Source organism: Eucyclogobius newberryi, unplaced genomic scaffold (genome assembly GCF_026437365.1).
Source record: "Eucyclogobius newberryi isolate DKJ021-1_F unplaced genomic scaffold, fEucNew1.0.hap1 SCAF_1, whole genome shotgun sequence".
Taxonomy (NCBI): Eukaryota; Metazoa; Chordata; class Actinopteri; order Gobiiformes; family Gobiidae; genus Eucyclogobius; species Eucyclogobius newberryi.
Genome location: NW_027315723.1, coordinates 14,791,479 through 14,806,968, shown reverse-complemented (window position 1 = coordinate 14,806,968; position 15,490 = coordinate 14,791,479). Strand labels below are relative to the sequence as shown.

At 37.9% G+C, this 15,490-nt stretch overlaps 1 protein-coding gene across 1 annotated transcript in view; it reads left to right on the top strand.

Annotated features, from left to right (window-relative positions):
* Nucleotides 1–7,695: 7,695 nt before the first annotated feature.
* Nucleotides 7,696–15,490, top strand: part of runx1 (RUNX family transcription factor 1) — a 38,532-nt gene continuing 30,737 nt past the window's right edge. The window contains exon 1 of the mRNA XM_072433500.1: nt 7,696–7,750. The gene's annotated coding sequence lies outside the window, so the exon portion shown is untranslated. The remainder of the gene's footprint in view (nt 7,751–15,490) is intronic.

The window sequence follows — 15,490 nt, the reverse complement described above, 5'->3', positions numbered from 1 at the left end:
AGTCCAGCGTTTGTTTGTTCCTGTCTTTTTGGAGAAGAGTTTTTATTTATTTATAATTATTTACTATAAACTTTTGGGAGAGGGCTGGAAAAGTGAGAAGGGAGGTACAATGTTACTACAAGGATAAAGGAGTTTACAATAGCACTAACTGCAACGGCGCAACCAGGTCAAGTTATAGATCTGGGGCCTCATTTATAAAATAGTGCGTCAAATTGTGCTTGAAAGAGTGCGTAGCGGAAAGCAAAAATTTAACGACCGCAAAAAAAAGAACATTTATAAAAACACCTGTACGCACTTCTCTTTTCAAAATTGGCGCAGCAATTCCTCATGACTTTCCACCCTGAACCCGCCCTGAGCTTACCCTGTCATACCATATATGGCTATGCAGAATTACCAAATTAACATATTTTGCATATTCAAAAGGGCGAGACGCGATGGACGACAAAAGGCGGAAAAAGAGGAAATTCTCTGAGATGGAGGTGGAGACACGAGTCGACGAATCTTTAAACAGAAACCTGATGGTCAATGGAAACAAGACTTCTCTCCTCTATCAGGAATCTGTCATAATATGAGCCTGATTGTGCCGAATGTGCACAGATCAGACTGTAGCCTTTATAAAAACACTGCCCTGTGTAAGAATCCCTGTGCGCAGATCAATCTAAGGCCTCAATCGTAATAATGTAACAGTAAACAGACAGACTGAACAACAGTTCTTAGGGACACTAGATTAAATACTCTTTTGACATGAGATGTTAGACGAGGAGCGTGGACCTCCAGAGCCCCGTGCGTCAGGTAAGTGAGCGGGGGAGAGGCTCAGAGAAGGGAGAGCACTAAGGATCTGTGACACTGAGGGAGGGCATCTGAACACAGGAGCGATGATGGATAAATTAAAAATACGTGTGCATGAAGCTCCTGCGCGATGGTGCTTACGCATGCGTCTGCAGGTGAAGGGCCTGTCAATCATTTGACTGTGCGTACCCTCACAGAGATCGTAAAGCACATTTTACTGTTGGTTTTACTGAATTCACTTTTCTGTTAATGGTCCATATTAACCATCCTGCCATGTGTGTCACTATTTCACCTCTGCCCACCTCTTCCCAAACTTTGCGCAGCTTCCACACAAACCTAAACGATCCTAAACGTCATCCATTCTATCTATTCTATATATGGTAGATACATATACTGTGTATCATGGGTAGAATTGTTTTACGTTCACCTAAATGAGTGAAACTTGAAAAAGTGAAAATTCCTTTGTGTTCTTCTGATCTAAAAAGTCATTATGACCCATTTCTTATGTTGCCTTTTTGCTGTAGGATCACAAATATCTCCCATTATAATCCAATTGGAGACAAAACATATACGACACATATTAGTCCTAGGGTTGTTACCAAATTCAGCCCAAACTTCTATCCTTCTTCTTAAAGCATGGATATTAAGGATCATTGCAGGTTTTTATAATCTTTTCCGTTTTTGTATACAGTTTCAACAAAAAAACATGCTGCTGCTATTATGATGACATCAGCTGCACACGAAAGCTGTTATCTAACTCAAATTTGGATCACCTCTTTGGCCTGGATACAGTTTAAATCAAAATCCACAGTAGTCATTATTTTAGCGCTACACACCAATACCCTGAAAGTGGCAATTTTATTGATACTTGCAAATGGCTTTTAATTTTTGCAAATCACACTTGTACTGCCTGATAAAACATGGTGTGGGGGGAGGCAAGGGTGGTTGAGAGGGAGGGCGGTGTATGCCGGGGCAAGGGCCCACTTTCAGCTCTAATAATGACATTTTTAATTTAAAATACCATAATGACAAATATTCCAGTCAAAGCATATCAACATCACAGCCCAGTTTACATAGAAGTATACTGGAACTAAATTGGCCCACTTTTAAGTGTATATAGTAGTATATTTTAAGTACTTTAGGAGTACACTTGTAGTTTACTGGTCATAAACTAAACATCTGCATTTAGTTAATGAAAGGAAACTGAAACTGTACTTCTAAGTACATTTTTTGTTTACTACTTATACATTTTAAGTCACATTTTAGTTTAAGGAAATATACTTTAAATATACTTTCAGTTAAACTGTTAATTCACTCGTAGTGTACTTTGAGTGTCATGCAATGCCTGTTGTTAAAGGATGACAAAATAGACAATTCACATAATTTATTTTTACATATTCATGAATCATTAAAACTGTGAATTGAACCGACTGGAATTATTATGTATTGTGCATTATGCTAATTAAACTTTTTCAGCTTTCTATTATGTTATCTATTAAGCATCAAAAACATGCCTGAAGAGATTTTTCAAATGTGTGAGTGAAGACCACAGCACATATCTAAGCCTAGATAACCAGGAGGTCCTGCAACAGACAGAGCAACCTGAAACTATGTAGAAAGGATTCTGCAGGTAGTACTTATACAATATACCGTAGATTGTGCTCTAAGATTGCCCTTCAACAAAGAAGATCACAGATAACTGAATTTGAATAAAACTGAATTTTTAAAAAAACACATGTATTTTAAAATGTCCAATGTTGGCTGTATAATGTAGTGTACAAATTTAAGTGTAAGGTAATGTTGATAACACATTTGACAAAGCATCTGGCATAAAAAATTACCAAAGACAACTAGTTTGCTGTTGCAATCAGCCAATTCAAAAATATAAAACATGTCTATCCCACCTCCCCTGGTTGAGTCCAGTGTTAGCTTAAACAAACAACACATTTCCTCCTTAACGTCTTCTAACGACAGAACAGCCCTCAGGGACAGGGAACAGAGAGGCCCCAGGCTGAGACAAGGGGCTTTATGAGGGCCAACATGTCACTGCCCCAGGACCCCCACTCCTTAATCTACCCCATGTAATTTACCACATCCTACTTACATTTTACGACCGATTCTCCACCAAACCAATGTACGACGTAACGAATGACTTTACGGCTAATGCTAACAGAATTACAACCCGTTTTATACTTTTACGCTAGCAACAATTAGCGGCACACTTCCAGTTTATTGTATGTGGGTACGTTAAAAACAGATTGCATTCACCACAATAAAGATTTTAGTTAAGTCAACGAAAGGACAAACCACGTTACGACTGGCTAACAGTTATATGAGCCCATAATGTATTTGAATGGGGACATAGCCTCCGTAGCCTCCCCTCAGGCAGGAAGCTACGGTCCATCCGGACCAGAACCTGCTGCCATAAGAACAGTTTCTTTCCCTCTGCCGTTGGACTCATGAACACTTCTTAAACACTGTCACTTTAACCATAATTTAATCACTCACTGCACTGTTCACTTTCTGCACTAAGATAATCCTTTATTGTCCCACATGGGGAAATTTCATTGGTGCAACGCAGGTAGATATATATAAATACCTGTCCCAAACTTGCATATTTTCCTAAACCTGGCTACATACATGAAAGGTTTTGTGAGTGACTGTAGTTGTAGCAGAATAGATGTGTCTTTGTCCACTGCAGACAGCTGCTTGTTTAGAGGAGGTTCTTCCTGTAACAGTTGCCTCTAGTGACTCATTCAAACATCTATGACACATTTGAACACAGTCTACTCCACACTAAAGTGAGATCTACAAAAGTCTAGTTTTACTTCACCGGTTAACTCTGAGTGGAAAGACTGTATTTTATAATACAATATAATGACTATAGGATTTAATAATGAACGGATTAAAGAAAAAGAAAATTATAATTTTTACATGGTCTTCATGTAACAATCTAGTCATATCCAAACCAGTCCAAACTTTAAACTCCAAGTAATAAGATTATTTGCTGTTTGTGTGTTTTACTGGTAAAAGTTACTCACCTCTGACATCTGTTCTGACAGTTTAAGTGAATGGACAAACTATGTTGTTATCATTATGGGACACAACTGGACTGAGGATACGTATGCATCACTGAATCTAATTTCTACAGGATGATATGCATAATACACACATGTATGACATATAAACAAAGCTTTAATTTAGGTATAAAGTTTGTGTATGCACAATACAGGAAGTGGAAGCTGTTTTAAGCAGGCTAAAATAGTATTATAGCTGTTTATTGTCAGTTGGGAATTTGAGTTTAAATTAATTTTGCAACGAAGAATAAGCTTTTTCTATGCAAAGACTTAAGCCTAGGACCTAGTCCTATCTCCCCAAGTTCCAATGGGCTTGATTGACGGAAGAAGTAACCTATGGTCAATCAACCTAAATATCACAGAAGGTGTCTTTGAATCTCTCTAAACATCTGCGATACTATGTCTGCCCCCCTTTGAGCTCCCACGACTCAGAGCATGGACCTCGTCTGGACTGTCCCTCGTGTGTCTGCAGCTGCTAAAATACAGTTGTCCTGGACCAAAGACTTTCAAGTCTGTCACAAACTAAACATCTCTGAAAGGAAAGTCATTCTGGATTTGTTCCAACAGTGAAAAGAGAATTACCCATGAAGCTGAGCTTTTGCAGCAGGGCTAGACCCAGACTCGTGAGCGAAATATTTAAGAATATTTTTTTTCAAATGGACAAAATATTTCTACTATTACTTCAAGTATTACTTCAAGTATTACTACTACTTATTACTATTACTACTATTAGTTGCAATAAGTTGTAATACTACTACTACTACTACTAGTATTCTACTATATAGCAGAATGAAGTAATGAGATTGCTGAGAATGCTCTATGACCTGGAGAAGTGATGGACTTGGGAAGATGGAAGAAAAACACAAACCTGGTCCAACTTTGTCTATTATGTGTTGATTAAGATTGTCTATTTTAAAACTGTGCAATCAAATGCATAGACATCCAAGGATGTTGTGATGGGGGCTAACATTGACCCCTCCCTTTTTTATCATCTGCCCTTTGACCTCTGTGAAGCTGCAGCTGGAGGTCATGTTGCGTCTGAGGGTCACATGGTCCAGACGCTTCCCACCAAAATGTTCCATAACATCAAGCCATTCTAAAGCTTATAGCTCTAATGTACATGTAGTTTTAGTGAATATAATGTAATGAAACTGAACACACACTTTCCGCTTTAGCTCCTTACTTCCGTGAATAAATGTATATAGGTTAATAAGTTTACTAATAAGTTTACAAAATCCTAATCAATCTATTGCTTCTACTTTAGTAATCCATATCTGTATTTTTGTCAACCTATTCACTGTGGTTTTAAAATGTCAATGCAGAGCTCCACTCATCCCAGCTTTTTGTAATTAAACATTCCTCTTTAATTGTTTGATACTATCAAAAGCTGAACTTATATTGTCATAACCAATTGTTATTATTTTACTTACTATAGTATAGAAAAGACGCTCTATATACTGCTTATAATTGTTCTATTGTACTTTCCTTTTGTGCGTCCACGGATTGAGTTGCATTGGAGGGCGTGTCCGCAGCTGTCTTCTCTCATGTTGAAGTCACTGCAGAGGTTTGTGGGCGGGGCATGGCGTGTGTCTGTCCAGGTGTGCGGGTCCAGGGGGCGGAGTCAAAAAGCTCAGGTAACATTAGGGGTGCAGCATTAATCAAAACCAGTGAAAAGACAAGTTACAGCTATTCAAAGAGCAGGTGTGGGGTAAATTCACTGGGGAGAGGAGTTTATCTTAGCAGCAATGAAATAGTCATTATTTAGAGAATTTATTTTATTAAAATATGTTATGGTGAGAAATAACCTCATGGTGTTTCATATAGATAAGATAAGATAACTTAAAAAAAAAAACATCAACATTATAACATCGTCAACTAGAGCTACCCTAAATATAAGATATCTTGCAAACTGGTTGCATTTGGATATTTTGTTCGCAATGGTCCAAAGTAACATTCAAAATTTCCCAAGATTCAAAGTGGGAACATGATATTAAAGCTACACAATGTAACTTTTCTGGTGGAGATGTTATAACGTTGTCAGAATCGTTCCATAGTCTGGCAGTTAATTGATATTATTGATCTTTTCATGTTTTAATACTTTCAAAAAACATGCATTTTTACTATAATACCTGCATGTCCACAAACCTGACGTGTAACTGACCTATTTTAATGCCATACTGTGAAACATTTCAGAAAAAGCAGCAACATCACGATGGAGACAAGCAGTTGGTGGACCCTCGAATAAAAGTTACATGTGTTTGAATTTGATGTGGATGATTTTGGCCATAAGTCTTAATAAAACAGTGGTAACCTTATCCACCCCCTCTCACACCCCTCCTCATGCGCACTCGCCCTGGGTTCACCCTTTGATAGCTCTGGTTTCTGGTCAGTGGTCTAACCGTCTTCCTCTCTCCCGGCTTGTTCTCTTTCACCTCCATCACTGCGTCTAACCCTAGCAAAACCAAACCACAACCACACTCGAGGGTACATCCTCTCAAACAACTCCCCACAACAGCGCTCAAAGCATCGCGCTCGCTCCAAAGAAAAGAAAACAACTGTGAGTCAACTTCCTAGTTCTAACTGTCAGGTGTGACGATCCAGGCAAGTAGTGGTAGTAGTAGTAGAAGTAGTATTGGAAGTAGTGCGTGTACAAGGTTAAGAGAGGGAATAGCGGAGGAAGCAAGAGGAAAGGAAATTCACAACTGCTTCCAAAACTGGTTTTAAAGTTGCAATTCGATGGCCAACTGTACATTATTGTAGTTTTGTTTTATTCTTGTGGTGGAAGAAAGTGGACAAATTGTGCAATATTTTGTGCAAAATAGGAGGTTTTTTCTTTTTTTGTGATAGATTTGCAAAAATAGGTTGAAGAAAGAAGACATTTGGACTACAAAGGAAATTTGAAGCTGCAAGAATGGACGTAAATATAATCATTTAAAATTGTGTTCAAACTGTACACATTTTTCAAATCGAGTTTTTTGACAAGTGAGAGAAGAAATTTAACAGCCAATAAGCCTAAAATGGACAATGGAAAAGAAGTCTGGAAACAAAACGTTTGAAGAGTGCAATTTTATCAGAGTTTGAAACTGGGTAAGATTCTGCAACATGTTGTGCTTTGTGGACATTTTGCATGTGTTTTATGGCCTTATATACATTTGTAGTGCAATCTAATACATTTTGATGCTTGCTTTTGCCTTAAAAAAAAAAAAAAGCAATACAGGGGTTGTCAAACTGTGAGACAGAGTTGCTTTTAGTATATCAATTATAATCCAACAATAATATTTAGAGAATATTAAGTTTTCAGCCATGCTTTAGTTGGGGAACAATTTGTTTGGTTCAAGTTTACATTTATTCTAGTCATCATTGATTGTTGTTTTAGACTTGGCTTGGATCTAGGTAGTCCAGGTTTAGTCAACTGACCTGATATAAGGTGGTTAATATGGTTTTAGTTCAGATTGTCATTGGTTCAGTTGTTTAGACTTGGTTCAGAACTAATTTGCCCCAGGTTCAGTTCACTTTAGTCCTACATTAGTTAGACTTTAATTACCTGGATTAGTCTTGGTTCAGTTCTAAAGCTGTTTGTTGGTGAATAAAAATAGGGTGGAATCAAAATGTCACTTTGAAATGAGACCATATCCTGTTCCTGCGAGTGCGGAATCGAAATCAAAACTTTCTACCACTCATAAGCATTCCCGTTTTCTTAATATATGCACCAATACATGTGGTTTGTGGTTAGTGATTTCAGACACTCCCTAGAAACACATTAAGTTAAACATAAGAAATGTTTTTGGCTTTTTTTTTTTAGGTTTCAACAAAGTTTGAGTTGTACATGGCTTCTAACAGCATATTTGAGTCTTTGGTGTCGTTTGAATCCATCTTTCGAAAAGGTGAGTACATTTTCTGATTACAACCTATATTTTAGCTGCTTGTCTTGCTTCCTAATTTGAAAATGTCAGGTCAAAACTTGCCTACATAAGTTATGTTTATAATGCTCAAATGTTTGTTTATTGTCTCTACATTTGACCCATCCCTCAGTTTCTCTGGGGTTAAACCTGTCCGGAGCAGAAGACCAGATCTAGCTAGAGGATTAGCCTGCTTGGATTGTTGTGGTATTTAATAAAGTAAATTAGATTTTTTAATATCTTACCTTGGGAAATAAAATCAAACGTTTTGACCATACTCACATTGTTCATGAGCGTAGCATCTTGTGTATTGTGCTCTAAATGCTATTTGTGGTTAGTGCACCACAAACCATTTGACCACAAAACCAATTCATGCAGTTTCAAATGAGTCTTCGATAAACATAGATTAAATCTCATAATGTTAATCTTATTTTAACCAGGGTGAACTCAAAGACGCCCCTGCTGTCTCCATATTGCTTTGTCTGGAATGTTTTACAGTAGAGCATTCAACTTTTCAATTAGGAAAGTTGTAGCAGAATTATGGAGGGGAGAGAAAGTGTACTTATATGAATGAATTGAAATGAAAGTGATTGGTTGGTTTTGTAAATATGTGTACATATTGAGACCAAGTTTTTTTTTACCCTATTTTAATAGTACATTCTTAATTTATGCATGTCATATTTTGACTCTATAGACATTGCTATTGTTACTATTTTATGATTCATTGTTTTATGTTGCACCTTAACGCTGAGACAAGTTTCTATGTTTGCGAAGTGTGTTCACTGACAACCTTTTCTGATTCTGATTCTGATATGCTCTGGTTCATATGGGCTACGATTTTAGTTGCATTTAAAGTTTTGGTCATCTTGTTTTGAATGGGGCTTTCTGATATACTTAGACTTGTTTGTATGAGAGAAGAAGGTGATTGATTCAGTCAAAGGAGGATAATAAGGAGGACTTTGGGAATTCTTTGTTGCTGCATTAGACCCAGCTGTGAATTTTTCCCACAAACTCCTCTGTCTTGGCCTTTCTCTGGGATAAAGCAATGCACCATATCAAGGACTTAAATCACAAATACAATTAATGTTGTTGTTCATGGTACACCACAATTAGTAAGATACATGTCACAGTCATTTATGCAACTATTTGTTTGTATTGCAAAAACCATACCTTCAAATACCTTCAAAATATGCATTCTTCTGTGAGCTTCTTGTTTCCATGCTGATAGTTTTCCTATGTTTAATGCAATACTGGGGAACGCAATAGCATCTGTGTGGATAAAAGTATGTAGGATTGAAAGTATATTTTGTGTGTGCCCATTTCCCTAACTCGATGCTTAATTTGCATATGAAGCATATATCTGTCACTGCTACGTCACTATTTGCTGTGCCACTCTTAAGCCATTTGATGATATAATGATACAATTCAAATTTAAATGGAAAATGATTGATGTTACTTTGCATTGCACCAGCAGATGTATTCCTTGCCCTCTTCTGCTATGTAATGTGGAGCTTTGTTTGTCCTGTAGCTTAGCCTACCGATACGTATTTTGTAGGTTTGTATTATTTTGTTTAGTTCTAGATCACATGTTTCAACCCATCGCACATTCTATATCAGGATGACTTGTTCCTCTGTGAAAAACTCAATTGCTTGTTTACGTCCCACATACAAATCTTGGTCTTGACACTTGCGCTGGGGTCAAACGTGTACTAATGCTATCAGTGACTGCTCCTCTGGCAGATTACCTCGTCTGGAACAGGCCTATCACATGTAAAGCATAGGCTTCAGTTGGAGGTATGGGCCTTACTGATACTAAACCATAAGTCTACAATGATATGATCAAACCCATGGTACAGAGAGTGCTGCTTCAAGGGAAGATAGAACTGTATATGGTCAACTTGTCCAACAACAGCAAAGCTAGCTTCTTTACCATATCCTGCCTCAATGAATCTTAACAACTTTTAGATTAGAACAGCAGCAGCCTGGTACTGATAAACACGTTCTATCCCATTAGTTTTAATTTGTGCGATAATTGCTTTGTAAAAACACACACGTAGTAAAGTTCTATAAGAATCTGATGTGTTCATACTGTAGTTTGCGATGTTTGGAGGCTAACACAACTACATCATTGCACAATTAATTAATTTTTGTGTGTTTATGTGTGTATTTCTTTTATTGTTGCCTATTATAGCCAAAATAAAACATCTGATGCCACAAAATTCTATTCTATTGTTGACTTTCTAAAAATATTTTAAATGAATGATTCAGAAGAACATTTATTTCACTATTAGCATCAGGCCACTGCATTGCAAATGTCAAAAATCCTATTATCCTAACATTCTATTGTTGTCTGTTTACTTCACTTCAGGATTGAAGTTTAATACCAGCTATTTTCCCTTAAACCACACTTACATGTTCTCCAAATGATTTAAACACATTTTGACATGTTTATTATTATGAACTGATGCACTTTCATATAGTTTTTAAGTCCCATTTGAATCACCATATGCCAGCTTCAGCACTGCTTCCTTTGACAACAGTGTGTTTTAGCCCTGATAACAACAAGCTTTAGCTAAAACTACAGGTGCAAACTTTAGATAACCCCAAAAATCTACATCAACAACGTCTCGAAAAGCCACGAGACCAAACGGAGGTGGGTTGAGGTGTAAATCCAAACGACCACTGACAGCAATGAGAAAAACAAAGGTTAAGAGAGTGAAAGTGGTGATGGGGATAGTGCATAATAAACACTTAAAGATATATGAACTGGGAAACAAGGGGAGGTGGAGAGAATGAGAGAGTGAAGTGAATGACCTTTGACCTTTCAAAAGACAAAAAAACAAAGACGTAAATTTTGTTGATTTTCTCTGGAACATGATTCTAAGATGTTGTGGCTGACTCACAGCAAGGTTTGATTCTTTGGGCAGTTTGCACGTTGGTCTTTCAGTTTCCACCTTCAACCTAAAACATGCACAACAGACAAAATCCTCAAGCTGGAACTGGATTCCTGGCGATGCACTGCAGAGAGGACACATTTAATTATGGGGACGATTGTATATAGAAATACAACTAAATAAAAGTGATATACTGGTTATATACAAAAGATTGATTTAGAATTTAGAATTAAAATATATTCAAAATTACATCAAAACAGTATATTCAGCTATATTATTTGGTTTCACAATGTATATGCGTTAAACTACATTAATTGTTTATGCAGCTCTACAGTGACCACCCACCACTTGGTTCCAGAAGTCCATTTCCAATTTAATGTTTTTATAATGTTAAAAGTTTGAAAGCTTTCTCTGGGATAATAAGCTATGTTAGAACAAGACCGATCATTTTATTGATCGTAACTGATACTTCCTGGAGGTGGCACGTCACCTGCAAGATTCCATGGAAATAGAAAGATAAAACCCAACTTTGAAACATTTTTCATAGAGATGGATATGTTTTATGCCATACTGTAAAAAGGAGTACTGTTTCCACGGAAGAAAAGTAGGCGGAGTCTACTTCAGGCCAAGTACGAGTCAGGCTTGTGGAGACGCAAGCTCCCTCACAATAGGGCCAGATGTTTTTAGGTGTATTAAAAGCATCAAAATAGAAAATTATAATCTTTTATTTTAGTCTTCTTTTTTAAGAAGAGCACCAATTGAATGACGAGTGGTTGCATGTAAATATAACATTGGGCTTTGTGGCACATTATGAACCAAGCAAGTCTTGTCTACAAAAGAAGCCATAAATAGAGATTATTTTGTAATAGCCCATATATAGTTTAGCTGGAATTGAAAGCTGTTTACTTTGGGACACAACATATTGAATTCCTTTTTTGAATAGGCCATGTAACATTACCTAGAGAAATTGTACACTTCATAGATTTTGACCATGTTGAAATTTGCATAGAAAGCCCAGAATAAGCATGTTTTCATTTTGGTTTGCATATATAGTTTTTGTTAATCAAAATCTGATATCCATTGAGAGATTGAAAAAGGATTACCGATAACTTTAGCTTAACTTTCACAGGAAGCAAGAGGAGTGGAGTTGGCCAATATTTGAGGCTAAAACAAAACCAAAAGAGAAACATTATTCATCAAAAACATCCAAAATACATTGCAAATAGTATGTTTTTATCAAGATTTTGAGGATAAAGCCAATACGTGCTTTGAGATTTGTTGGTAAGCCACATTTGTAGCCACTGACCAATGCTAAGAATAATTCACCACAAAAGAGAGGGAGGTGGAAAGAATGAGAGAGAGAAACGTGAGAAAAAGAAGAGAGATTCCTGTGAAGAGATGGCAGTTTTTTGTGACACATTGAAAGCGGAAATCGTTATTTTTGCAGCAGAGGCAGAGCACAGGAAGGAAGGAGCACAGCAACGACAAGAACTGAAATGACAAGTGACAGGAGAGAGAGAAGTGTGAAGACAAGTTTACAAGTTATTTTACAAGTTGGATTGTGATTGAGGATGATGGTGATTTCAAGTTAGTAAACATTAAGACATCTCATGACACTGTAGATATGTGATATGTCTCGAAACAAAACTATTTTTCTATATAGTTTTTTTTATTTTTTTTTCTTATTCATTGAATCACCTACCAATAGTCCAAGGTGCACTATCTTTTCTGGTGGAGGGAAATGCTATTGCTTTGCCTTGAAAGGTCCACAGTATGGCATTAAATGCATCTATTTCAATGCAGTGTGGCCACCAGGCAAAGAGTATTTTTTTTTGTAATAAAGTTACAGTGCACCTTTAAATAAAAAAAAAATCCAATTCCACACAATAACATTTTCACTTGGAATTGTTTTTTTTTCTGTTGTGGGTCATGGTTAAGCTAAACTTGATCAGGCTAAGCTAGCTAATCAAATCCATATGAGTATTTACATCGTGATACCTTTATTTTTGAAAGTTTTCCCAAAGAAAGTCACTTGTTCACATTTTAGCCTCTTGACTAGCTTCCTGATTATAACATCTTCCGAAGTCTACGAACTCCGCTAACCTCCGTGTTCAAACCGCGTACAGCAAAGTGCCATTTCCCGATCGATAAAATCCACAACTTTTTCTATGTATTTCCCTTTAAGGTCGTTAGCACCGCCGACATCTTGGTCCCTCCAGCTTTGCGGTTAACACTAAATTCATGCAAAAACCATTTTCCACCTTTTACGCTACACTCTTGTCGCTATTTTGTGGTTAGCATTCGAATGCAGATGCCATTAGCGGTCCCTTACATTTTCCTCTTTTGTGAATTCCGCTCGGCGACTCGGCCTTCTGATTTATTCATTGGCTCGTTTGGGACTTTTGTGGTTGACTTCTAAGCAGAGGATTGGTTGATACATCTTCCACTCTGATAAAGATTTGCTGTGTAAATTCTTGGGTTAGTTAGCATGCAAACACTTTTAGCATAGCGCCGGGGCTGGGGACAGAGCCTGAGGGGAAGAGTGCTCAGCTAAAGTTGATTGGACATCTCCATTGACATTAATTGATTTTTGTGCCATTCTATAAAACACTGCTAGCTTTTCAATATACAACCATTGTTTCCGTTGATTCGCTCTAATCCAACTTTATCTCTACAGAATGTTTTACAGTATACACAAGACTGCTTCCAAAATTATGCACCATAGTCGTATAGTTAAAACAAAAATGCAAGAATGCTTTGGTCCTAGGCTTGTATTATTCAGGTATTTTAAACTACTCGTGTGCAGCATTTGTAGACCTATTTCATGTGCTGTACTTAAAGGTCGGCTTTATGGAACTGTTAATGTCTGGACAGAGAGACAAGTAAGACAAGTAGGATACATCACCAGAGCAAGTTACTATTCAGATCTGTGGAGAAGTGGCCCTGCTCACTAACCATGGTTGTGTATGGACAGCAAAAATAGCAGGTAAAGTGACTTCAAGAAGAATTGCACCAGAGATGATTCACATTATACTGTATTGCAGGAGCTCCACAGGGCTATGTACTTTCTCCTCTGCTCTCCTCCTGTGCACAAACTGCTGCACCTCCAGCCACGACTTTGTAAAACTGATCAAGTTTGCGGACGACACCACCCTCATTAGGCTCATCCCGGACGGAGATGAGTCTGTCTACAGGAGAGAGGTGGACCGGCTGGTGTCCTGGTGCAGCGGTAACAACCTGGAGTTCAACGTCCAGAAGACAGTGGAGATGATAGTGGACTTCAGGAAAGTCACAGACCCTCAGACCCCCCTCACTATCTCAGACTCTCCCATCTCCACTGTGGACTCCTTCCACTTCCTCTGCACCACCATCACCCAGGACCTCAAGTGGGAGCTCACCATCAGCTCCCAAATTAGGAGGCCCATCAGAGGATGTACTTCCTGCAGCAGCTGAGGAAAGCTAAGCTGCCAGTGCAGATGATGGTGCAGTTCTACACGGCCATCATTGACTCCATCCTCACCTCCTCCATCACCGTGTGGTGAGAAGGTGATCGGCTGCAGACTTCCATCTCTGCAGGACCTGTATGTTTTCAGGGCTCTGGGATGAACAGGTCGGATCACAGCCAACCCTTCTCACCTTGGACATGGACTATTTGAGCCACTCCCCTCAGGCAGGAGGCTACAGTCCATCCGCGCCAGAACCTCCAGCCATAAAAACTGTTTTTTTCCCTCTGCCGATAGACTCATGAACACTTCTTAAACACTGTCACTTTAACTCACTGCACTATTCACTTTCTGCACTACATATGTAAATTCAACTGTAAATGTTCTTATAGCCTATTTTTATTTTCATTTTCATCCTATTGTAGATTTAAATTATTTTTCTTTTTGACTTATATAGGTTGTTTTTATCATTGTAGTACATTGTTTTATAATGCATCGAATCTCCAAAGCATTGACAATGGCAATAAACCTTTTCTGATTGTTACTCTGATTCTGCACAGATACGTGTGGATGACACATGTGCTGCTACAATACATGTACTGTGCAATAACAGATGCCACATGTACATGCATACACGACAGCAAATACTTAACAGTAAATAAGTGTATATTAGTATTGTAAGTTTGTCCAAACTAGAAGTAAAGGTCCAAATCTGGTCCCTCATCTCAAAAAATACTGGTGGCTCATTAATATTTTTTTTTATGCTGTGGTGACACAAGCAAATAATAATAATAATAGGAAAATATAGCCGCAAGCGGCAATGATCGGCCCTCGCTACGCCGCCGCCAAGCTGCAAGAGGAGGGGGCGCTAACGCGCCCCAATGGTCCTTTTATTACGCCTACTGCTGAATCTGTGACGCTGTCACATCTTCTCCCCTTTGTTTTACCATCAAAAAGCAATTTTATTTTGAATTCTGGGTAAAATGTGCGGCTTTGCCGCACAGACACCGTGACTCTTTGAATAAAAATGTGGATAACTTTTGATGGTCCACCCCTGAAGATGAGTCTCACCAGATTTCAGGTTAATAGGGCTGACGCCCTAAGAGGAGTTTGTGAAAGTATAAAGTGTAAACATGTTCTGGCTATTTCCCCATTGGAATAACATGGAAGGTTTCGGTCATCGTTACGGCAACGCCATAACAATTATGACATGGGTCTCATTGACTTTTTTTTATGGGGATTCTAAAATTGAGTTGTGTGTCAAATTTCATATAATTTCGCAAAACTAAACATTTAACCTCCATATAAAATCTGTAGGGGGCGCTGTGGCTCCAAATTAATTTATTTCACTTCAAGTAGGTTTAGGGCAAAGAGTTTAACAACTGATT